The sequence below is a fragment of the Canis lupus genome, chromosome 7, assembly GCF_003254725.2.
Source record: "Canis lupus dingo isolate Sandy chromosome 7, ASM325472v2, whole genome shotgun sequence".
In the NCBI taxonomy this organism is placed as follows: domain Eukaryota; kingdom Metazoa; phylum Chordata; class Mammalia; order Carnivora; family Canidae; genus Canis; species Canis lupus.
In genome coordinates, this window is record NC_064249.1 from 33,571,837 (window position 1) to 33,597,615 (window position 25,779).

Below are 25,779 nucleotides of genomic sequence, written 5' to 3' on the forward strand. Positions count from 1 at the left end.
TTCAGCTTTACTATGATGTGGTTAGTGTGCATGCCTGTGTGTGTGTGTCTGTGTGTGTGTGAATTCTTTTTTGTCTTCTTATACTCTGGATATTTTCTTTTGACTCAAATTCCAGCCTATTAATCCTCTGTTCAGCCATGTACAATTGGCTATTAAACCACATCCATCAAATTTTAAAACTTCTGTTATTGTATTTTCTAATTTTAAAGTTTCTATTTGATTCTTTTCCAAATCAATGTCACTTTTTTAGTTTTTTTTTTTTAAGATTTTATTTATTTATTCAGAGAGACACACAGAGAGAGGCAGAGACATAGGCAGAGGGAGAAGCAGACTCCTTGTGGGGAGCCCGATGTAGGACTTGATCTCAGGACCCCAGGATCACACCCTGAGGCGAAGGCAGATGCTTTACCACTGAGCCACTCAGATGCCCCAAGATGTAAACTTTCTGATCCAAGTTCAGTACCTATGACAATAATTACATGTCAATAACTAATCAGCACATTCAAAACGGAGTTATGCTTAGAAAACAAGAATACTTAATGGTATGAATATGGGGTTATAACCTCTTAATTAGTGGTGGCAGTCATAGGACAACTGAGATACAAATGCCACATAAACTACAAATTATTTTTCTCTTAGATTTCTTAGAGGCAGAGAATTCCTTGAAGGGTACAACATAGTGAGGGGAGATGTCCACAGCAACTATTCATAGGAAGATGTTGCCAGAAAAAAGGACCAGCAGAGTTTCAGAGTGATATTACAATTAAAAAAGAAGAGTGCATGCAGTTGTGTCTTACAAGTACACTTTTTTTTTTTTTTTTTTCAGAATAACCATAAGATTTGCCAGAGTCCTCTAAGCATGGGCAGTATGTACATTTGCTTGCATGGAGGGCTAGTTTCCTAGAACATAAAATTTTACATTTTTATAAGTGTATTTAGAGACATAGATTTAGTCTCCCCAATGAGCCATAGGAACAAGATATTGTAGGAAGAAAGACTCATAATCTACAGGCAATTTGGCTTCTGTTGTATATATAATCTAAGTGTAATTCTATCTTTTCTTGATTGAATTTTATTTTCTTCCACAAATTCAGAAAAGTATAAATTGGGCAGCCCAGGTGGTTCAGTGGTTTAGTGCACCTTCGGCCCAAGGCCTGATCCTGGGGACGGGAGATGGAGTCCCACCTCAGGCTTCCTGCATGGGGCCTGCTTCTCCCTCCGCCTGTGTCTCTGCCTCTCTCTCTCTCTCTCTCTCTCTCTGTCTCTCATGAATAAATAAATAAAATCTTAAAAAAAAGTATAAATTAAGGTTATCAATGTTTACATTCTGGCATACCTTCTAGATTTTTCTATGCATCTATTTGCGATTTTTCTTATTCTTTTAATTTTTAAAAAAAATATTTTATTTATTTATGAGAAACACAGAGAAAGGCAGAGACATAGGCAGAGGGAGAAGCAGGCCCCCTGTGGGGAGGCCGATATGGGACTCGATCTCAGGACCCTGGGATCATGACCTGAGCCAAAGGCAGATGCTCCACCACTGAGCCACTCGAGCATCCCTATCTGTGATTTTTAAATAATTTTTATTATAGCAAGCAAAGAGTTCTGAGGCTTCTTTTTCATTCAAAATCATAATGTGAGCACCCTTCCATGTCAGTAAATATCTTTATGCATAATTTAGTGCCTGAAAAATAATAGGATAATGTTTGCTAGAACCAGCCATGTGCTAAGAATTTTTAATTCTTTTTCAAATATAATCATCATAATAACCTTAAGAAGTTGGTATTATTATCCTCATTATATAGCTGAAGGAATCAAAGTCAAGCTTAAGTAATATATCCAAGTCCACACATCCAGACAGTAAGAGAAACAGAATGGATACCTGAGCTCTCAAACTCTAAGAATTTATGCCCTGAATCATCTCAATCAGCTTTGACTTTGTGTGTCCAATCTATCATATATTTAACCCTTCCCTATTGTTAGACCTCTAAATTTATTTCTTTTCTTTCTTCTATTCTTCTTTCCCACCTTCTTTCTATAACAACTAGCTCTTTGATGAGCATCTATATTGCAAAATCTTGGCAAGTGACCTCAAAGATGAAATGGCTGTGTATAGCAACTGCTCCCCAGATATCCAGGATTTCTTGTCCTCCCAGTTCTGACCCCTTGTGGATCAGCAGTTTACGTGACAAGTTCTGGTGAATGGGCCATGTGCAAAAGTGGTCTATGTCTCTGAGTGGACAAAGCACTTTGTTCACGAGCGGTCTTCCCCCTGGTGAAGCTGGTGTGCTGCGTGAAGCCCCCAACGGCCTCGGTTCCCAAGTGACTGCACAGCTCTGTATGCCCAGTTTCCATTGATCTGTTTTGAACCTGAAGCTCAAACAACAAAACGAAAACATCTTTATATTGAGCTGTTAGGTTTAAACTATTACAGCATACAGTGGGAATTAGGCGATATCCAGCAAAAATTATATCCATTTACCTACCAATTCAGTAATGCAATTTCTAGAATTCTTCCCCAGTCACACTGGCAAAAGAAGAAAATAAAGAAATAATGTATGCACAAGGCTATTAATTGTAAAGAAATGACTTCTGATGATTTTTTAACAAACTCACATGAAGAGCATTACTTCATCTTTTGCTTTTGAGGGATTGCTCTGTTCTCTATTGAAAAATGAAGATATTATCTACTGACTTTAGAGTTATTTCTTGTGCTATTTATGTTTATTTGCTTGTCTCTGCACCTTCATCCATACATGCCCACATCTTCCTCATTCAGAGAGAGGCCAAAGCAGTTTCCTGTGTTCAGACACTGATGTTCAGGTGACATCAAGGCTAGATGCATAAGAAGTGTCCTGAGTCATCTGTGGGGGAAGGCAGACTGTATCTTTATGAACCCGAGAGTGCACAATGGTTTGAAGATAAAAGGTGTCAGGGAAGCATTTGTCCAAAGTGCTTTCATGTGAAGGCTCAGTCAGCTGCATGCAAAGGAAGTGTGAGGCAAGTTAAAAAGCTTACCTGAGGGGTTATAATGCTTAAGAGGATGAGAGGCAGTGGAGGACTGTGGGTCTGGGTTGTTAACAGAGTAAGATCCTGTTAGTTTTTCCATACAGAGCATATAGTATTTTAATTTCCTCAAGGTATTTAGTTTCATTTGCATTTGAGAGAGCACAATTTTGCAAGATTTCTTTCCTTTTCCCCCTTTGGGTAAATATTCAGTGCTGGTACATTTCCCCTGAACCTCCTAAAAGATAAAGTGCTTTTCATGTTTTCTCTCAAGGTCTCGCTCAATGAAGCAGCTGAGGAAACGGGAATCTATAATGACACCCACCTTCTAGCAGTGTGTGTGTGTGTCTCTGAGCATTTTTCAGTGAACTCCTGCTTTCAGGAGCTGGTCCCACATCAGCGCCCACGCCTCGGCCTTGTACCCCATTCAGAAGGCAACCTACAGCCCAGCACAGAATTGGAATGTTGCGAGTGTGATGAGAATGCCTAATGTGGCCAGAGCAGCCAGATGCAACAGAAGGCAGCCCGACACATCAAAGCCTTGCCCCACTGTGGCAGTGCCAGGGCAGGTTGTGAGCAGGAAATCTCTGCTCTGTGCAGATAGCGGCTGGGGCAGGACCCCAATGTGGTGAGTTCTCAGTGGCTGAGCCCAGGCCAGGACACTGCTTTGTACCCCAGCTATTTATTGTTCCTCTCGTCCTGGGCAAAGCTGGCAGCCCAACTGGTAAACACAGGGCAGTCCTCAAGATGCAGACATGACCAGGAGGGCTACTACCACACATTCGTAATACACATGCACGACACTACCCAGCAGTAACCATGGAAAGTGCATCCAGATGGCAATGGATGGAAGAGGGAAAGCGCCACCCCAGAAATGGCTGTAGGAAGGGGTAATCTGCAGAGACTTGTGGCAAGAGAGTCAAAGAAAGAGAAGCTTAACTGGTGGACACTTTCATAGCGTGGGAGCTGGTGGCCTCCCGGGGGGGAATATGTGGGACCCAGGAAATCTAACAAAAATCTCCTACCCCTGGACAAGCAGAGCAGGACTAACTCCATTTTGTGCTACACCCGCCATCTCATGTAAAACCCCCCACACGACCTGCCTATTGTTTGAGGCACTCCCTCACCCTAGTTTAGCTACTAAGCACACCCTTATCAGAAACCAGCACACTTAGGAATGCGGGACCTCTGACCTTTAACCAGCCAAGGAATGAAAACCCCTCTTTTGCCCGCCAAACCTGCACGCCAATTCTAACCAGAATAATAGGCCAGTTCAAATGGTCACTATAGGGTGAATCATAATTCAATTGGCCACCTGTGTGTGGACTGACATGACTGTGCAACTTTCTACGTATGTTACAATCTCATTGGACATGGACCCCTATAACACTACTATGCTTCTTGGTCTCTGGGTCCAAGTCCCTGCTCCACTGTGTCGGGTATACTTGGACCCAGGCTAGAGCTTGTTAATAAACCCTCCTGTACTTGCATCGGTGTCGGCTCCTTGGTGGTTTTTCGGATTCTCAATCTTGGGCACAACAGAATAGAAAGGGTGTTGGACAAGGCCATGTCTCTCTGCCCCTGCCATGTTTCTGGTCAATCTAATGATGCGCATGTAGAGGAGGAAGGCACCAGGCTTCTTAGTGCTAGGTGCTAGTGCTGGGTGACCCAGAGGTCCTGGGCCAGTCCCAGGTTTGAAGCCCAACAAATGGGAATGTCATCCATGATGATGAGAAAGGAGGAATAGGTAATAGTACCATTTTGGACCTGTTTCTTTCACCTTGCCAGGGAACATTCGCTAGAGATTCTTGTAAGATGTGTAGGAAAAAGTCAAGGGTGAGAGACCTGAGCTGGACCTACTGTAGCGAGCTCCTTAGGACAAAGAACTGCAGCTACAGGGTGGTTTTTGACCACAGAGAAGCAACAGTTTTTCTAAAGGAAGTAAGTCAGTGAAGGAAGGACGTACAGGAGGGAGAGATGATTGGGAGTGGAGAGGGACCGTGTGCTTATGGGTGCATTTGGAGCTGGTGTCAGGGGCACTTGAGCTCGAGGTTGGTGGAAACCAGCAGTCTGGAGGCAAATCTGTTATTTCCCACCAAGCCTCAGTTCCCTCTCTGGTCTGATGGATAATAATAGCATCTACTTCATATAGTTTGGGGAAGAAGCTAGGACAATATATGAAAAACAGCACAGTGCCTGGAATATAGTGATCCCTCAATAATTACCTATTTATTTATCAGAACATAAAAAATAGAAATAAAAAAATAATTAATGGTATTATTTTAGATCATAGAAGGGAAATTAAATATGAAAAGGAGAATTCTGGGTAAGGCTAAATCCAGGGTTGAAGATATAGGAATACATTAACAGGTTTTGGAAGGAGCCAAGGAACTTTTCATATATACATTCTAAGGTTCATCAGATATGTATCTTAAAACCCTTTGCAAACATTCTGTCTTCTATCAAGAGGAGACATATTTTTCTATACTTCTTCTGTATCCAATCTTCCAACCAAGCTTACTGGGAGAGGCTGGTTTTCTCCAGGTGACGATCTGCACACTGCACATTTTGCATTCCCAATGACTTTAAGACTATTTTATGATTGAGGAGTCTTGGGGTAGATATATTGCAGTATTCCCAGGAACATGTTTTCCCATGCACATGTATGGGCCCCTGACCCTCTTCTGTTCACAACTCTGTCCTAGAATCATATCCTTCACAAATAATGCCCCTTTCTTGCTTTAAGTGGGTTACTTGCTACTCTGATTTACGGTTATCTGGGGTTTCTGTCACCTACTGGAAGAAAATGTTGGAAGTAGCATGAAAACAAATGAGTTTGAATGCTGGACCTACAGTTTATTAGCTTGGTTAAATTAATTAAGCAAGGAGGTTGTTAATTGCAGTGGGTTTAATGCCTTAGTAGGCTATGTAAACAAACCAAAACCTTCTGTAATGCCTCAAGGTTAAAAAGCCTATGATGAACAGCCAATCATAAACAGCCAACCAGACTTTCCCAAATAAGGCAACCTCTTAAGCTATAGACAATGGAACAATCTTGCTTTTTTTTGTTTTGTTTTGTTTTTTTAAAAAAAGTCTTTCCCATAGCTTCTTGTCAGCTGAGCACTCCTAACCACTTCTGGTTTGGTGCTGTCTGACTTGAACCTATTTGTGTCCTCATAAAGTCTTAAAACTTATAATATGCCTTCGTCTTGCTTTTAACAGTTTTGTGACCTAAACTTTCACTTCTTCACTCTAAAATAGGCATGATTCACAGAACTGTGAAAATAAAATGAGAGTCCATGAAAGCTCTTTATAAATGATGATATATAAGTATATGGTGGTATCATTAAAATTTTTATCTCGAATAAGTTAATTCTTTCTTTATCTCTAAGCACAGTTGCTCCATTAGCTACTAGAAATGGAAGCATCTAGCAATCAAGTACAGTATGAAATTCATATTCAATAGCTACTACTTCCCAAGGTCATAAAACTGTCTTGTATTCTTCTAGAGCAGCAAGCATCCATAGGGCTAAGATTATGAATAGAAAACTTTCCTCCCAATACACACACATACCTAACAAACTTTGTTAGACTAGGAATCAAATAGTGTCTATTCATTCAATAATCAAGTGTTGAAAGTTCAAACAAACAAAAAAAAAGGAGACAGAGAAAGATAACAAGATCTGAGGGTTTTTTTTCTTACCAATAACCAATTCTCTAATTCTTTGACACCAACTGGAAATCCAACAATTCAATTCAATTCGGACCTGGAGCTAGTATTAGGTCCCAGGGGTCAGATCCCAGTCCCACAAGATGCTCCTACTACAGATGCCAGCTGCAAATGGGCTGCCCTGACCACCTACACTTTTGCCCAACCACCCACAAATGGGGGGGATCCTGTAACACCCCCTCAGATTTGATAATTTTCTAGAATAGCTCACAGAATTCAGGAACACTTTACTTGTGATTACCAGTTATTATGAAGGATACAACTCAGGAATAGCTCAATGGAAGAGATAAATAGGGCAGGGTATATGATGAGGAGCCACATAGCTTCCATACCCTCTTAGGGCACACCAATTTCCTAGCACCTCCATGTGCTCACCAACCCAGAAGCACCCTTAACCTCATTGTTTAGGGTTTTTATGGAGATTTCATTATGTAGGCATGATTATTAAATCATTGGCCATTGATAACTGAACTCAATCTCCTATCCTTCTCTCCTCGAAGTCAAGGGGGTAGGGCAGAAAGTTCTAACCCTCCAATTGTGCCTTGGTCTTTCTGATGACCAGCCCCTATCCCGAGGCTATCCTGAGGACCCTGCCAGGGGTCATCCCATTAGCTACAAAGGCACTCACCACTCAGGAGATCCAATAGTTTTAGGAGTTCTGTGCCAGGAACCAGGGACAAAAATCAAATATGTATTTTGTATTACTTCACATCACCAAACCTACAGCTTCTCCTTCCTTGATTCAGAGACTTCTTGGCTAGGCTATTCAATTCAGTCTGTTCTTTTAGACTTCATTGTCTGAACAAAACGTAAATACATGGTTTCATTATATCACACAAGGTTATAAGTCTTCTACCAACATATTGCTCAGAAGGGCATTTTCTTGTTGAGTTTATTCCAAGAAGCTTGTCTCCTAGCATCTTCAGTTCCATATACATGGTCCTAGGCAGAGAGACTGGCTTCCACCTATCATTTCACAAAGTCTGACAAGTACAAACTAGATCAGCCACATATTTGCTTTACAAAAGGGTGGTTTCTTTTTCTGCCATTTGAATGCTCATGCCTTCCTCCTGATACCTTCTTATAATGTCAGAATACACGGAAAGCCAAAATAGCAATCAAAAGATTGCTTTGTGAGGATGAAATTAAAGCCAAAGAAATGGGTAGGCATATTCTGCTTGGGTCTGGCAAGATCCAGAGAATCACCTCTGCTCTGGAACATTTCCCCAGTGACTGGAAAATGTGCGTATCTATAATTTATCGTGTCTCTTCCTAGATGGTACTAATAAACGCTGCTACATCAGGCTTTTGTACTTTATTCTTCTATGCTGACCAGCCACACCTTCTGTTCATACACTCTTTCTCCAAGCAGTGTGATTTATAATTGGTGTTTCTTATTAAGAAATTACAGTCTTGGGGCATGTGGGTGGTTCAACTAGTTAAGCCTCTAACTTGGGCTCAGATCAGGATCCCAGAGTCATGGTATGAAGCCTTACATCAGGCTCCCTGCTCAGTGTCTCCCTCTCCCTCTGCCCCTCACCCTACTCATGCTCTTTCTCTCTCTCTCTCTCTCTCTCTCTCACTCTTGCTCTTGCCCTCTCTCTCTCTCAAATAAATAAATACAATCTTTAAAAAATAAAGAAATTGCAGTCTTATTCTAGTACTGTTTCCCTGAGATTTAACCCTACTAACTTTGGAGTTTCGAGTGTTTGTAACACTTAGGCTATAGATTTGAATATATTTTCTTAGAATTCTCCTTCAGTGGTCTTGACTGTATCCTCTATTTGTGGGTTTTACCAGTTTAAGTCACAAAATGCCTGATGCATTTCCAACCTAATAATAATATGCATTGTGTATTAAAGGTCTCCTGTGTGCCTGGATGTCAGTTAGGCTCAGATGTCAGGAACAGAGACTCCCATAGATTAGCTCGAGAAAGGAAAAGAGGGGGAGAGAAGGGACGGAACATTGTAGATAAGGGACAGGAGGGCCACTTGGGAAGCTGAAGACCAAAACAAAGTTTGACTCGGTCCAGAAAGAGGATGCTCTATTTGGGGGTCAGTGGCAAAATGCCCTGGATCTTTTACCAAGTATTTCACCGTAGAGGAACTCAAATACGTTCCAGTGTTCCTTCTAGTCTCCTCTTGCTGGCCTCCTTGGCTTCTATTTTGTATATCTTTTCTTGTGATTACAGCTTTGCTTATGCTTAATTTAACTCTGTCATGTTCCCTCATGGTCTGGACTGTATCTCATTATGTCTCCCATTCTGTTATTTCACTGCTGACAGTTAATTCCCTGGGTATTTTCCCGATTAAGATTTCCAAAAGCAAGTATTTGACTGGTTCAACTAATCCCTCTTAGACATGTTTCTTTTTACACTGAGTTAATTTGTGAGTACCTTGGGTCAGGTGCCTGCTTACAATCCCAGGAGCTAGAGCCCACGAGGACATTGCTATAAGGTGTGTGTAATTTCTTGCTGAAGGTGAATGCATCTATAGGGACGGTGAGAAGAATCATTTTCCTTAGCAAGGCAGGAACTATCATCAGCCAATTTATTTAGGTATCTTGCTAAGAAAGTTGCATACATTAGCTCACTTAATCCTCCAACAAACATATGGGGTAGATATTATTATCCTCACTTTGTAGAAAAAGAAATTCAGGCTTAGGAAGATTAAGCCCCAAATCATGCAGCTTGTTAGTAGCAGAAAAAGTACTCCAGTAGAGATCATTATGCTTTAAATGTCCTCAAAGCCCATAGTTTGACAGACCTTTTTTTTTTAGGGTAAAGATCTGTATCGTCTAAAAGAGGAGAGACAAGGTATTCCCATGGCCTTTGAGTGCACAGGAATAGCATGCATTCTAGAACAATAGTTAACATTTTCTAAGTGCTTTCTATATACGAGGTTAATGTTATAAGTGTTTTAAGTGAAACACTCTTTGAAGTCTCATAATAACCCTATAAAATAGTTGCAATATCATCCCCATTTTATAAATGAAAACTGATATACAAAAGGAAACAGAAGTTCAAAGAAAGTGGTCCATTAAAGGCACCTGGGACTCAAAAACTCCAAATATATGTACTTGTTAGAAGCAATAATGATTGAGAAGGACCTCTCAAAGTTTGCCTGTTTTCTGCTAAAGGCAGGACAGTGGTAACATTTATTTTATTAAGGGAGGGTGATTTGGGATGCCTGGGTGGCTTAGTACATTAACCTTCTGCCTTCAACTCAGGTCACGATCCCAGAGTCCTGGGATAAGTCCCATGTTGGGCTCCCTGCTCAGCAGAGTCTGCTTATCCCTCTGCCCTTCCCCCACTGCTTGTGATCTCTCTCTCTCTCTCTCCCTCCCAAATAAAATTTTTTTAAAAAGCGGGAGGAGGGTAGTTTGGATTACACTTTAGAAATGACTTCATGGCTATAAAAGTTGGGCTACATAGAACCACCCAGGATGTCTGCAAATCACTTTTCTATCCATATTCTCTTCCACCCCTTCTCCCTGTATCCAAAAGCCCTGTGCACCACAAGGATAGCTAATTATTTTTCTGAAAGGGTTTCAATGCACTTTCATATGTCTCAGCGTCTGTTTATGAAATGGTAGGAAAATCCTGAGTTTGACTGGGAACCAGGAAGAGATCATGACTTGCACAAGAGTGAGCTACTAGAGGGGAGGCATGCTTTGGTGGAGAGGGGTCGGCAGTCTATCTCTGTCTGCCACAGTCCCACAATTGATGAGGTTCACCCAGTGTCATCTGTCATCAGAAATGACAGTCAATTCAGTCTTCATTGATCATTAACAGGTTGTTTGGCAATGACTGAGTATTGAAAGGCAAAGACAAATGACCTAAGTTCTGGCAAAGAGATATTTCATTCCAGAAAATCCAGCAGATAATGGGAAAAGGCTACCCTGTCCCAGATAGCAGAAAGGGAAAGGGCAGGCTAAGTAATATCACCCTTGTCTGGCTCCCCAGCACTTCGCCCTCCCTCTACCTTAGTTCTAATGACTGGCTATCTTAGTGCTGAGCTGGTCTTGTACATGTCCATCATCCTCACTGGACTGTGAGCTCCTGAAAGTTGTTGTCCATGTGCCTACGACAGAAGAAATGTTCAATTAATATTTGTTGGGGAGAATTTTTAGTATTATCCCTTGATATATAAGTAGCAAAACCAAGATGTAGAGAATGGTCCTATCCCATGGGTATCAAAGCGTCAATATGACTCTGTCTAACCTCACAATCCAATCTCATACTTTCTAGTTCGGGGAGGCTCTAATCTCTCCCCGAGGAGATGAGGTCCAAGGCATCAGCATTCCCTAGGCTCTTTCTCAGTTCCTTCCCCTTGATTTCTTTTCTCCAGAGTATGACAATAAATTATGAGCAATGTGGGGACAAGTTTCCTGGGTTTCCTCTCTCCATTTCATACATTTCATATAAGAGTACATCTGGTGGTGGGGAGGTAATGACTTCTGCCTAGACACTTTTTCTGAGTTTCTTATAGATCTGAACATAACCTAGGGCAGGAAGGGAAAAGGAATGAAATGAAGCCAGCTGCTGTTCCAATTTCTATTGCTGGCTTTAAACCTGCCTTAGGCTTTACTTCCTCCTCCAGTTCTCCCCATCTCGGATCTGCAATCTTGCCCATCTCTACAACGCAACAGGCAGGGGTCAAGGAGAAGGTGGGCATGATTGGTGCCGACATTAACAGAGTTCCGGAGGGTATTGTATTTCTAGTATGAAGTACAATGGGGGACCCTATCTAGTCTAATGACCTCATTTTACAAATACGAGCTAAAGCACAGGGAGTTCAAATGACCTACCCAAGATCATTCTTATGGAGAGAATGGGTGGCCCAGAAGGAGATGAATCCATTGTCTTTCATTCTCATTTCAGTCCCTTATTGCTATAGTGCACTTAATTGAGGAAAATAAAATGAGCAGTAAACACCAGTTTTATTGCCATTTCAAGATATACCACAGAGCTTCAGACAAACAGAGTTGATAATACTGCACTTGTTTAAAAACAATATCCCTTGTGCTTCTGGAGTTTTAGCAAAGACTGAAGTTTATTTGCCATAATTCTTTTTGGTATTTTACTTCTCAGTATCTTAAAGAGCAGAACACAGCAGGATTAATTTTCTTGCATGGTAGGAATTGCCTTCAGCTTTCATACACAGTATTAATTGGTCAGTGTTTTACTCCTGAGGTTTCACTGTACCATTGTTTCCATTTTACGCTTTTCATATCTTGGGTTCAATAATGTTTGTTGGTAATAAGTGCTTCCCATGACCTTGTAGAGTTATCTACATACCCTACAGTTGCACTCTTCAAAAGGACTTCGGTTATTATCAATTTAAGCAACAGACAGTTGAGGAGTAGAACCAAATCTCAAACCATGAATGGCATCACCTAGTGTTATCTAGCAAAATTAGTAGACATATGGGATGAACAAATCTTTAATAATGTGCATTAATGTTGATACATTAGGGGGGCATTTTATTCACAGGCACTTAGAATACTCAGTTGTAGTAGATAGAATGGTAAAGGTATTTTCAGGCTTTCTAGGATTTTAGATGGAGAAAAACTTACCTAGAAATTAAATCCTAAATGCAGAATTCAAATGGCTTGATCACTGTCATATTCCATATTCCAAAGTTCGCTCCTGAACCGAGAGTTCCTCAGAAATGGTAATTTTTAAATTGTGTCTCAGAGGTTGTTTGCATGGACCTCAGGGCTGGGAGTTAGTAGGGGAAGGGGAATAAGGAGCAGGGCTTCAAGGCTCCAAACCGTGCTTCAATCAGATAAGCTAGGCTGTTTTTTCTCCCTTTCCTCTCTCCCTCCCTCTTTCTTTCCCTTCCTTTCTTTCCTTCCTCCCTCTTTCCCACCCTCCTACATTCCTTCCTGTATTTTTCTAAATTTCTGACTAAGATAGCTTTTGAATAAAGGGAGATGATTCTTAAAAACAGAGTTTAAATATAGTACAGAGACATTGGAGATATATATCCAGTATTTTATAGTCAGATTCATTGACATAATTTACAGACAATAAATCATATAACTATAAGTATACAGTCTAATGAGCTTGGACAAGTGGATACAGTTGTCTAACCACCACCACCACAATCAAGACATAAAACACTTCCATCACTCCTCAGAGTTTCCTTAAAACCAATACCATCCTGCTGCCCCAGGCAAATACTGTTCTGCCTTCTGTTGTGATGATTTGGCTTTTGTAAGAATGTCATAAAAATGCAATCAAACCTGTAGACTTTGAGACTGGCTTCTCTCACTTCTTTTACTAGCATTGTATGCTTTTGAGATGCTTTCATGTTGTGTCTAATAATAGCTCACTGCTTTTTACTTGCTGAGTAGTGTTCCATTGCATGGATATACTACAGTATTTTTCTATTAAATAAGTGAATTTTTGGTATTGTTCCTAAATTTTTAAATTTGAATTTCTAAAATTAGTCCAACATTTATTTCTAAATTTCTATTAAATTTGTTTCTGCTAAATAACTCCTTTTTTTAATTAAAGGAAAGTTAGATTCTTTCTACTTTTTTGGTTTTTCCAAATAAAGCTACTCTGAACATTCCCATGCATACCTTTGTGTGGACATATGTTTTCATATCTTTGGTGTAAATAGCTAGGAGTAGAATTGCGGGGTCATATGGTAAACAAGTATTTGACTTTTTAAGAAATTTCTTAAGTATTTTCCAGAGTGGTTGTTTGTATCTCATTGTAGTTTTAATTCGCGTTTCCATGTTGACTAATGATGTTGAATACCTCTCCATGTGCTTATTTGCTTTTGGAAAGTGTTTATTGATACATTTGGCCTATTTTTTGTTGGATTATTTAAATTATTGTTATTGACTTGTAAGAGTTGTCAGATATTTTTGAGAATATTTTCACTCCTTCCTGAGCTTGCCTTTTCATTTTCTTAATAATGCCCTTTGAAGACAAGGAGTTTTAGAATTTTATGAAGTTCACTATGTCATTTTGTTTATTTTATGGCTCATACTTTTTGTGCTCTCTCCTAGAAAACCTTACCTAATCTAAAGTCACAAAATCTGTATTTTTTCTTCTAGATGCTTTATAGTTTTAGTTTATACACATAGGTCTGTGATCCATTTTTAGTTTAATTTTTCTGCATAGTATAAAGTAAGAGTTGAAGTTCTCTCTTTTTCCATATATAATATCCAAATTTTCCAGCACTATTTTTTGAAAAACTATCCTTTCCCTATTTAATTACCTTTGACATCTTTATCCAAAATCACTTGACTTTATATGAAGGTGTATGTTTGGGTCAAGCTAATGACTTAACATTTAAGCCTTTGAGGAGGAGGAGAAAGCCAGTTTGTAAGATGCCCTGAACTCCCAACCACTGGAGATAGCGTTAAGGAGCTGGCCTGTGGGGGCACTGGGGGGTTCAATGGTTGAGCATCTGCTTTTGGCTCAGGTCGTGATGCTGTGAGGTCCTGTTTGGCCATGTCAGTGAAAGGTCCAGAGAGCCAGTAATACTACAACCAGGTGGGCCTATTCATGAATTTATAGGATCAGTTTATTTAGGAGAAGTCTTTAGACAGAGACCGCCATGTAGAAGGGGCAGGAAAGATCCAGGTAAGGTATCAGGATCCCAGTCAAGTGGGTTTGGATGAAGGAAGGAAAACTGAATCCAGAATTGAACTACTCACAAGTTAGATACCCAAAGCTCATCATATATATAAGCCTCCAAGGCTCATTTCGGGTGTTGCAGTCATGTTTATTTCTCAATAACTTCTATTAAACTCCTTTGATGGCAGAAATAGAATTAAGTATAAATCCGAGTGATCCCCTAGTATGTGACAAACCTTACCAATAAAGGAGATTACCCCAGCTCGCTTTGTCTTTCCTACCTCCTTCAAGCTTCTCTTGAATTTCTGGTTAAGTCATTTGTCCTGCACTTCATGTTTGCTGTTCCCTATGCCGTTGGCTTTTTATATATGTTCTGTCTCTTCAGAGGGATTGTGAACCTGGTTTGTGTCAAGAAACCAAAGAATTTTTAATTTGGAAAAAAACCCACAGAATTTCTAATTTGGAGCTATCTTAATACTGTACAGTATTCTGAATTCTTTATCATTATGTATTTGCTCCTTTTCACTCTTCCTTTTTCTTTTTTTTTTTTTAAGGATTTTATTTATTTATTCCTGAGAGAGAGAGAGAGAGAGAGAGAGAGGCAGAGAAACAGGAAGAGGGAGAAGCAGGACTCCATGCAGAGAGCCCAATGTGGGACTCAATCCTGGGACCCCGGGATCACGTCCTGGGCCGAAGGCAGATCCTCAACCACTGAGCCACCCAGGTGCCCCTCACTCTTCCTTTTTCTACCATCCCAGCAGGTAGAAGAATTATCATTATTAAAGCTGGACTGCAAAAGTGAATTCAAAGTAGTTTCATTTTTCTGATCTCCGGAATTGATTCTTGAGATTCAAAATGGAATTTTCTGAATGGATCATGAAATAGAGTTTAAGCCAGAATCATTGTATGGGATTAGGAGATGGTGATGGCACAAATTTATGGAGGAGATTGGAGGTGGCAGAGGTAAGAGAATCCAATCTGGAGGGACTACATGGAAAGAAATAAAGACTGTATCAAGCATTAGTTGAACATCATGAAGGGCTGACTCTGACAATAGAAAAGTCATGTGAGTGCTTGAAGTCCATTCTTTGCCATTGGATAAGCCTCTCCCCCATACCATCCAGGTGTTGATTCCATCAGGTGAGGACTTTCCATCAGTGAAGATCTGTGCATGGCTAGGATTGGCCCAACCATGCCCTAGATGTTGCCGAACTTCATCCAAACACTCTTATTGTTGCGTCCTCTCAGTGGCCCAGAATACCTATTATTTACCTGCCTTCACTCAAAAAGTACCATGTCCTGAGGAGGTGGTATTTAGAAGGGAAAGCTCTCTCCAAATGAAAATTGCCCAGTGCCTTCCTTCATGCTTGTGGGGGGAAAAATCAGCATTTATTGGATACTTTGCGACAGACAGAAAGGGCTTTAAGTGAATTGTCTCATTTAACCCTGAAAACAATTTCATGACTTGAGAAATTAAAAAATATATATGTTATATATGTGTCTGTGTATAGTCAAATATATGTATGTACATAGGTGTACATACATATATATGCACATACATAGCTATCCATTCTAGGTAATTGCCTATGTTGGCAATTGGTATATTCCTTTTAAAGTGTGATATTATACTTTCATTATTATTTTTTGCGGCCCAAAGCACCATCAATGTCTTAAGTGTCATGATGCTCAGTACATGGTGGTTGATGATGGTGATGGTGATGGTGACAGCAAAGAAACCACAGTAAGACAATTAGAATTCCTCTAGGCACATACTTCCCAGTTTTATCACTTTTTAAAAAAGATTTTATTTATTTATTCATGAGAGACACACAGAGAGAGAGAGAGAGAGAGGCAGAGACACAGGCAGAGGGAGAAGCAGGCTCCATGCAGGGAGCCCAATGTGGGACTCGATCCTGGGACTCCAGAATCACACCCTGGACCTGAAGGCGGCGCTAAACTGCTGAGCCACCGGGGGTGCCCAGTTTTATCACTTTTTAACATTGTGTCACTAATGAACACTGATTGCAGACAGTTCTACAATTTTGTTACAACTCTTTAGAACAATTCTTAATAGCATCAAGAGCTGCTATGGAAAGCCTTCTCACCATCTCTATAAAAGGCAGAAGACTGGTTAGGGAATTTGTCCCCTTGATTCTTTCCAGTTCTCTCTGTACATGGTGTCCACTGTCTTTTTTTTTTTTTTTCCCACTGTCTTATTAAAAGGAGAACATGAAGGATTTGCCCGGAGGAGCAAATCTAAACTTAAATAAATGGCTAAATTATTCCTTGTGGCTATGTTCTCTGCCACCCACAATCCCCCTCTGGCTTTGCACACAGATTTATATTAATCAGAGACCTCTCTCCCAGATAGAAGAGAGGTGACCATATCTAGTGCCACCCCCTGGCACACACACACACACACACACACACACACACACACACTCTTCCTAGATACAGAGAGAAAAGCATTTTTTCCCTGCCTCTCTTGTACTTGCTGCTAAATGAACACGGAGCAAGGCAGCTTGCATTCTTACAAGCTCATTGTCATTTCCCTGAAAATCTGGAGGAGGGAACCCTGGGTGGCGCAGTGGTTTGGCGCCTGCCTTTGGCCCAGGGTGCGATCCTGGAGACCCGGGATCGAATCCCACGTCAGGCTCCTGGTGCATGGAGCCTGCTTCTCCCTCTGCCTGTGTTTCTGCCTCTCTCTCTCTCTCTCTGTGTGAATATCATAAATAAATAAAAATTAAAAAAAAAAAAAAGAAAATCTGGAGGACTCTGCCCAATATTATTTCACAGGATGAAAGATAATATACTCCACAATCTATCCAAACGTGGGAAGCGATTGTTTTAGTCCAGCCAACTCCAGAGTAAATAAGTATTTCCACTGTAGATGGCATGAAATATTAAATACACAATTTAAGTGGTTTCTTTTTCAGGTTGTGTGTGTGAGAGAGAGAGAAGGAGTGAGTGTGTGATTGTTTGTTTCGTTGCCAAGATATATCCCAGGCAGCGCTAACAAACACCATATCTAATGAACAGAACTAGGCTGGAATTTCAAATTGAAATTATATTGCACTTAGCTCTACCCTGTCCCTGTCCCCACTTCCTGATGTTTGGTTATCAGTAATGTGGTAGGGCAGCTGCAGTTGTCAGGCAGGATTGCTGCTGGGCAAACTTGTGTCACTGTAAAATTCCGTCAAAGGCCCTGGGCTTTCTCTTAAAGCCCCCAGCTCCTGCCACCTTTTGTTGTTTTACAAGCACAAGCCCCTACTCTTGTCCCCTGTCAGGCTTTACTCACTTAACATTATCCCAGGCTCAAGAGAGAACCCAGACGTTTCCTGCCTTGCCCCATCAAAATCTTCTTCTAGGGACTTGCCGCATTACTAGCTAATCAATTTGATAAAGTAAATAGAACAGAGGTGTTAATGGCTGGGAATGACCTTAAATTAACCTTCTCAGGGTCACTTTGTGCATTTTTATAGAATGCTTGTTGCTTTTAGCAGTGAGAAGAGTGAGCTACCCAAATGTGGTGCTGGATAAAGAAGAGTGAATTTCCTTCCCCTCTCTGGGAAACCCTCTAAACATTCATCACATCACACCAGGCAGGTGTCCTCACACCAAAGGTGGCTCGAAGTAGGGCAGCACCTTAGCTTTTACTCAAGGCCACAGACCACAGTCTTAAATTAAGCTAGCTTTCTGACAAATGTACACAGTTCCTCACAAGAGGAAGGGGTGATAGAAGTGGATGGAGAGGCACAAATTCATCATCACTGGGAGAAAATGAAATTGAAGCAGAGACTTTGCTGTAAACAAGTTAGCGGCACGATCTTCATATATAAACATGTCTCCTCACTTAGAGTTGCAAGAAATAGAGGGAAAATGATAAATATGCCAAACTTTAGTTCTGGGAAATATGTCAAAATAAGCAGTGTTGAAAATAAAACTATTATTGTGCTCGCATTGCAGGGCTGCTTTTTCTATAAAGCACAATTTGCACAGGTAATGTGTTACAGCATGACGCAGACATTCTGGCCCTGAGGCCTTCTTTAGGGCACCGGAAAAGGACCAAAGAGCTCTGTTTGGAAGAGAAACAAAAATGAAAGAGGCACAAATTAAGATCAGAAGAGAGATAATTGAGAAATAACAGTTTTTTGGAGTGCCTGGCTGGCTCAGTTGGGGGAGCGTGCGACACTTGGTCTCAGAGTTGTGAGTTCAAGCCCCATGTTGGGTGCAGAGATTACTTAAAAATAAAATATATAGTTTATATATATATACATATAAACACATACATATATATGTATTCATATATAAAATAGATGAAATAGATAAGTACATATACACGTACATACATAGGTATGTATATATCCATATATACACATACATATGTATATATACAGACATACATATACACATACATGCACATATACTTATATACATATGTATGTGGATGTATATACACGTATATATGTATATGTGTGTGTGTGTACGTGTGTATATAACATTCTTTCCACAAACCTAGTTCAAGCCACTTACCCAAATGCTACTAGAAATGTCAAAAAATATTTCACTTTATATTTCCTTTTACTTTTAGAAAAACTCATAAAAAATTCAGATGTTTTTCTCAGTTGTTGGGCCACAGCCACCCTAACTTGCCAGAGAAACAGGTCTACCTGGATTTATACTTTTAGCTTATACATGAGGACACAGGATTATTAATTAATCCCGGCATCACACGGTTGAGGCCTCCTATGAAGAGGATGGCTGGCTTCATTGTAGGGATCAGAGGTAGGGGGTTAACTAGAAATATGAAGAAGATGGTTCTTACTTTTGGGAAGCCATACCCTAGTGGAGGAGGAGTAGACATGAACAAGGAGCTGTAACACAATGCAGTGAGTGTCATGATAAAGACAGGTGAGGGGCATGTGGGTGGCTCTGTCAGTTAAGCTTCCGGCTCTTGATTCAGGCTCAGGTCATGATTTCAAGGTAGTGAGACCAGGCCCACACTGGGCATGGAGCCTGCTTGGGATTCTCGCTCTTCCTCTCTCTCTACCCTTCCCCATCTCTGTCTCTCTCTTAAAAAAAAAAAAAAAAAAAAAGACAGGTAGCATATGAGTGGAGATACAGAGGAGGAACAGGGACTCTGCAGGAGAGTGACTGGGTGCTTCAGTGACCAACCAGGCTTGAAGTGCAGTCTCTAGAGAAGCATTACATAGCAGCTTGACTTCCTTTTACTCAATTTAAATTTCATTTGGAACATTGAAGGGGAAGGTAGTGTAAATTGGCAAAATATAACCAGCACTTCCTTACCAATTGGTTAACTGGGAAGAGCAAATTAAGTAATCTAATTTATTTTGGTTATACTGCCCTTATTTTTTGTAATAAAATAGGAATGGATTAACACAAGTTTCCTTACTCATATACTTTCAATGAATTCAGAGTAATTTCTATGTCTTCTCTTTCAGGATTAGATTTTCAGATGGGTCATGCTTTTCTTTAAAGTCTGACACTCAAGTAGAAGAAGTAAACTCTCAAACCAATGAGTAGAAGTTATAAAAACAACAGATTTGTGTCCCAATACAGGAAAGAAATTTCCATGGACTGTGTTTTCCACAATGGGGTGCACAGGCTTTCCAGGAAGTGAGTATCCTTTTATTAGACATGCTCGAGCATGTGAAAGAGTTTCCTCCATTGGGTGGGAGTTTGAGCTGGATGGCCTTTAAAGACAGACTCTGAGTTCAACCAACAATTCTCTCTTCTAAGTTTCTCTGACTTAACCTGGGTTCCACAGAAAATAGCCCAAGACCATTTTCCAAGCAGTCAGGAAGGGGGAAAAGAAGATATAATACAAGAAGGAGGGAAAAGCACATTCAAGGTAGTGCCTTATCCTAATGGCCACAACTTCACAAGAAACACAGTTAGGGCTTGACCAGGTGAAGTGCCTTCTAGACAGGCTGGGCAGAAATGCCATGCCTCTCTGTGCTTTGATGCAGGGCAGGAGGAAAAGGAAACCATAGCTTCCTTCCATCTCCTGGTTCTTACTGATCAAAGCTTATCTCATGGTCATTGATTCTGCTGCGCTTCCATTCTAGGCTGTGTCGCTTGGCCCCTTGGGAACACCTGCTAGAAACACCAGTGTGGTTCTTTATCTGAATCTAGAAGTTGTTTGAGAGCTGTAGTCCATCTGGTCAGGGGAGGTCAGATGAGATGGAGACTTTGCTCCTCCTGCTCCTCATCCCAAGAGAAGCAAAAAAAGCCTGAGGTGCTCAGAGGCTAAGCCACGTAGCAGCAATCAGGGCTTCTCAGGGAGCAAGTGCTCTAGCCCTGGAGCCAGTGGCGCTGAGCAGATCAGAGGAGGCACATACCCTTGGTCTAGCAGCATATTCTGTCTCCAAGTTCATTCCCCACACAGACTTTCTTCAGTCTGGGCTTTCTCCTCCACATTAAACCTTAGGAAGTATTGAGAAAACAATGAGAATCCAACACAAAGAAAGAACTACTGAATAGAAGATGGTTGTTAGACAGAAACAGAAAGAGACAACACAAAAGAGTAGTTTGGGAAGTACAGCTATCTCTGAATCCTTTCTTTTCATGCTTGCCCACCCTCCTGCGACCGTCATGATCCATGGAAATGCATTTTTCATGTACAGGGTACTGGGGGCCATTAGTTCCTGGAGATGCGGGGCAGCACCCTGGGCTGGGCCAGGGAGGCGGGCCTTGGCTCCAGGATCACAGCATGTGATCCCCACACCTAGTGGGCAGGGACTCCCAGGATCTTGCCAGACCACCTGAGCTGCTCTTTGCAGACTTGTGGTGAGCAGGACAGTTGGCTGACAGGCTGAGATCTTCCTTTATCACAGTTTTAGGGAGTTTTGGGGCCCCTTGTGCCTTCCAGTCCAGAGTGTTTAGGATACAGAAAGAAATTACAGGGTCAAAGCCTTGCCCAAAGCTTTTGGCCTCTCCCTTTCACTCCCCAGTTCAGCATCCCTACTGCAAATTGATACAACAATTTTCTCAAAGTCCTTTCAATTCTCCAGATTCCCAGCTCAGCTGGCTAATCCCTAGTACTCACTTCCTCCCAGTCTTTGCCATCCTGAGTATGTGTGACTATGCTCTTCTTCTTAAAATGTATTTTCTCTTGTTGGGACATTGCCTCTCTTTTCAAATCTTCTGAGGGCCAGGTTTGTGTGTGTCACAATCTTTGAACCCCTAGAAAAATGTCTAGTACTTTTGAACTAGATCTCAAAAAACGTCTAGTACTTTGAAAAGACTCCAAAACCGTTAGTTGAATTGAATCATGTATCTGTGCCCATTATGTAAGCTGCAAGTGATGCATATAATGACTCAAAGGTCTTAGCCATGAGGCAGTTGCTGATGTGACTATACTGTAGCTTATTATTACAAATTTCTTCGATTTTGATGTTTATTGCACATCTTTTAGCTCATCCTTATTTCTTTTGTTGTTTACACTTCACGCATATTGAATATAGACAAGATTCGGTTTCTGTGCAAAAGACTTGAGCACTCACAGAATATTGGCTATGTAAGTCCAACACACAAATCAATAAGGACTGATTGAAGCAAAGAAGTGTCTACTGAAAGTCCTATCTATCAGAGGTGATATTGATACTAAAGAGACAGTGATTCTGCGACTTTGGCATGGTCAAGGCATCCAAACAATGACTTTTTAATGGTAATTTTCATGTGTGTGTTGCCACACTTTTTTCTAGTGTATCAGACGTAACGTATACAGAATAAAATCATCTTTTTGAGAAAGAGAAAGAGAGAGAGAGCACGAGCACCAACAGGGTGGGAGGGGCAGAGGGAGAGGGAGAGAGAGAGATCTTAAGTGGTCTCCATGCCCACTGCAGAGCCCATGCAGTGCTCCATCTCACAACCCTAAGATCATGACCTGAGCCAAAATCAAGAGTTAAATGCTTAACTGACTAAGCCACCCAGGTGCCCCTAAAATCATCTTTTTAAGTGTACAGTCACCATCCTCTTTTGTGACCACTGTCCCCAAGCACCCAACTGCCCTGCCTTTTCTCGTAGGTCATATAAAGGTCATATAAAGGCAATCGGACAATGTACTTTCACATGTTTGGCTTCTTTTACTCAGCACAAAGTTGTTTAGATTCATTCATGTTGTTGTGCGTTTAACATGTTATTCCTTTGCTGTATGATTATTATGTAACTTGTTAACTCACTCATCAGTTGATAGACATTTGAATTACTTTCATTTTTTTTGCTGTGATGAATATGATGCTATAGACATTCATTTACAAGTATTTTCATGAGCATGTATTGTCATTCTTCTTGGGTAAATACCCAAGGAGTGAGATTGCTCAGCTGTATGATTAGTATATGTATAACTTTATACATTGTACATTCCCAGCAGCAGTGTATGAGAATTCCAGTTGTTTTATTTCCTTGTCAACACTTGATATGTTCAGTATTTTTGACTTTGGTTACTCTAGTATAGTGGTATCTCTTTGTGGTTTTAGTTTGTATTTCTCTGATGCCTAATGATCTGCATGTATCTTCCTACATTAAGTGTCTGTTCAAATATTTTGTCTATTTCTCGGTGGGGTGAAAGTGTTGTTTGTCTTCTTATAATCAAGTGTTTTTTTATGATCATATATTTTATTTTGCTCTCTTTTGGTTATTATATTCTTTTTATTTAGTTTTTTAAAATTCCATATAGCATACAGTACTTTATGAGTTTCAGGTGTATAACATAGCAATTCAACAATTCTATACATGACTCAGAACTCATCGTGGTAAGTGGACTCTCAATCCCCATCAGGGGATCCACATTCTTCTACCCACCTCCCTTCCGGTAACCATCGGTATGTTCTTCATAGTTACAGAGTCTGTTTTGGGTTTGTCTCTTTTTTTTTTCTTTGTTCATTAGTTTTATTCCTTAAATCCAACATATGAGTGAAATCATATGGTATTTGCCTTTCTCTGATTGACTTATTTCACTTAGTGTTATACTCTCTAGATCCATCCATGTTGTTACAAATGGCAAGATTTCATTTTTTTTTTTTATGGCTGAATAACATTCCCTTGTGTTCCACTTTTTCTTTATCTATTCATCTATCAATGGACCCTTGGGCTGCTTCCATAGTTTGGCTGTTGTAAACAATACTGCTATAAACATAGGGGTGCCTGTATTCCTTTGGTTTAGTATTTTTGTATTCTTTGGTAAATACTCAGAAGCGTGATTTCTGGATGGTAGGGGAGTTCTACTTTTTGAGGAAACTTCATATTCTTTCCGCAGTGGCCACACCAGTTTGCATTCCCACCAACCGTGTTATGAGGGCTCTGTTTCCTCTGCATCCTCACCAACACTTACTGTTTCTTGTGTATTTTATTTTTAGCCATTCTCACAAGTATGAAGTGATGATATTTCATTGTGATTTTGACATGTGTTTCTCTGATGATTAGTGATGTAATTGTGTAGTTTTAAAAATATATTTTTGATAAAAACTCTTTGTGAGATATCTATTTTGCAGAAATTCTTAATTTTCATGAAATCTATTTTTTGTTGTTGCAGTTTTGTTTGATTCATGCTTTTTACATCTTGCTTAAGAAAACTTTGCCTAACCCCATGCTGCAATGGGGCATTTTCTCCTATGTTTTCTTCTAAATTTTTTATAGTTTTAGTCCAGACCTTTTTAAAGATTATTTTTATTTATCTCTTCCTAGTTTTTAAGCATAGTGCTCTCTTCAGGTGCCCATTATATATGATCAAAAACCATATGATATAGACTTATAGGAAATGACTTACCATCTGTTTTACAGTTATCATTGTCATAAAATAATATGTATGTTAAGATAAGATTTTTGAAAAGAGAGTCCAGAAAGATATACACCAAAATAGAACAGTGCTCATCTCTGAATTATGAGTGATATTTATTTTTTTTTACTAAATGCCACTGAATTGTGCACTTCAAGTGATATTTATTTCTTTATTTTTACTTTTCTATATTTTTCTGATTTTTAAAAATGAATATGTATATTTAAAACTACCATTAATATGCATAAATAATAATAAATGATAAATAGTAATAAATAGAGCAGGTAAGTTTATAGAAGTTAGTTAATTTCTGGGGCACAAGGGTGGATCAGTCAGTTAAGCGTCCAGCTCTTGGTTTCAGCTCAGGTCATGCTCTTGGGGTCAGGAGATCCAGCCCTACATGAGGCTCTGCACTGAGTGGGGAGTCCGCTTCAGATTCTCTCTCTCCCTCTCCCTCTGCTCTTTCCTCTGCTCATGCACACACACTCTCTCTCTCTCTCAAATAAATAAATAGATAAAATTTTTTGAAAGAAGAAGTCAGCCTATTTCTTGTTATGTCTTATTTGTCTGGGAAATTCAAGAAAAATGAAAAGCTCTATGGAGCTGGAGCTTTCCTTTAAAAATACCCGTGTCCTTGATAGGCCCATAGCTACTACTTAGAGTTTTCAATGTATTTTATTCAAAAATCTAAAAAGTCTCTTCATTGACTTTGCTTTAAGATCTATTGTTTATTCAAGTCATTATATTATATAGGTGTGAAACAAGAAGTTTTAGGGCTCTCAATTCTCTCCTCATCCTATCCTTACCCATGTCCATGGCTCAATTTCCTTGGGAGTAGCAAAGTCCAATGTAGGTAATTAAGGTTAATTGAGGTAATTAAGGTTAAGTGAGTAAAAGTGCCCCTTACCAAAATGCCACTGTACCAGGAGAATGAGTTTCTCTCTCTCTGAAGGTGTAGAATCCACTAGGATAGCCAGGGCCATGTGATTCCTTTGAAGTCTTGGTTTATCTACTCCATGACCACATCAAGAACAGCAGAACCCCAGCACCAAGGAATGTGTTGATCTAGTGGCTCAATACAATTCCTTTTATTTGCATCTCAAGACAAATCCTAGATGACCTTAATCTTCCTGTGAACATAACTGCTTCATATTGCCACCAAACTTTCTTCCAGTGTCCATCTAGTTGAAACACAGCCTCTAAGTAGTACTTTCTTCATTTGTAAGTTACTTTTCTCTGCATAATATTAACATAAGCCTCGGGCCCCAAGCCTGGCCACCAGCTCTGGTGCCTGCACAGTTCTGCCTCAAATGGGAACTCTGGTTTTTCTGAGCTCACAGGCAGGGAACTACTCTGTGGCATCTTCTTTGCCCTGTCACTATCTCCCACCATCTTCACTAAATTAAAGCCTATTTCCCCTAACTAGAGCTCATCTGTTTTTCCTCCAATTCAATGTTTTTCCATGCAATGACAATGGAAAACAATAATTTCTGGAGGGACCTATAGAGAAATTGTGGGTCATGATTCATCTCAGACTGGACCTTCTCGTTCTGTAACAGCTAGCCACAGGCTTCTAGTCCCCTCCTCTGTGGGACTAGGCCCCTCCTCTGTGGCCTAGGCCTCTCCTCTAGGTCCCTCCTCTGT

At 40.3% G+C, this 25,779-nt stretch overlaps 1 long non-coding RNA gene across 10 annotated transcripts in view; it reads left to right on the forward strand.

Annotated features, from left to right (window-relative positions):
• The window catches only part of LOC112648730 (uncharacterized), a 107,443-nt gene that overhangs the window by 17,644 nt on the left and 64,020 nt on the right, over window positions 1-25,779 (forward strand). For 7 of the 10 annotated variants that reach the window (XR_007411960.1, XR_007411958.1, XR_007411963.1 and 4 more), the window contains exons 3-4: window positions 14,891-15,145; window positions 19,799-19,973. The exons of 2 other annotated variants lie outside the window; for them this stretch is intronic. This is a non-coding gene — a long non-coding RNA (uncharacterized LOC112648730). The remainder of the gene's footprint in view (window positions 1-14,890; window positions 15,146-19,798; window positions 19,974-25,779) is intronic. One more of the 10 variants, XR_004817527.2, reaches the window with a different exon arrangement.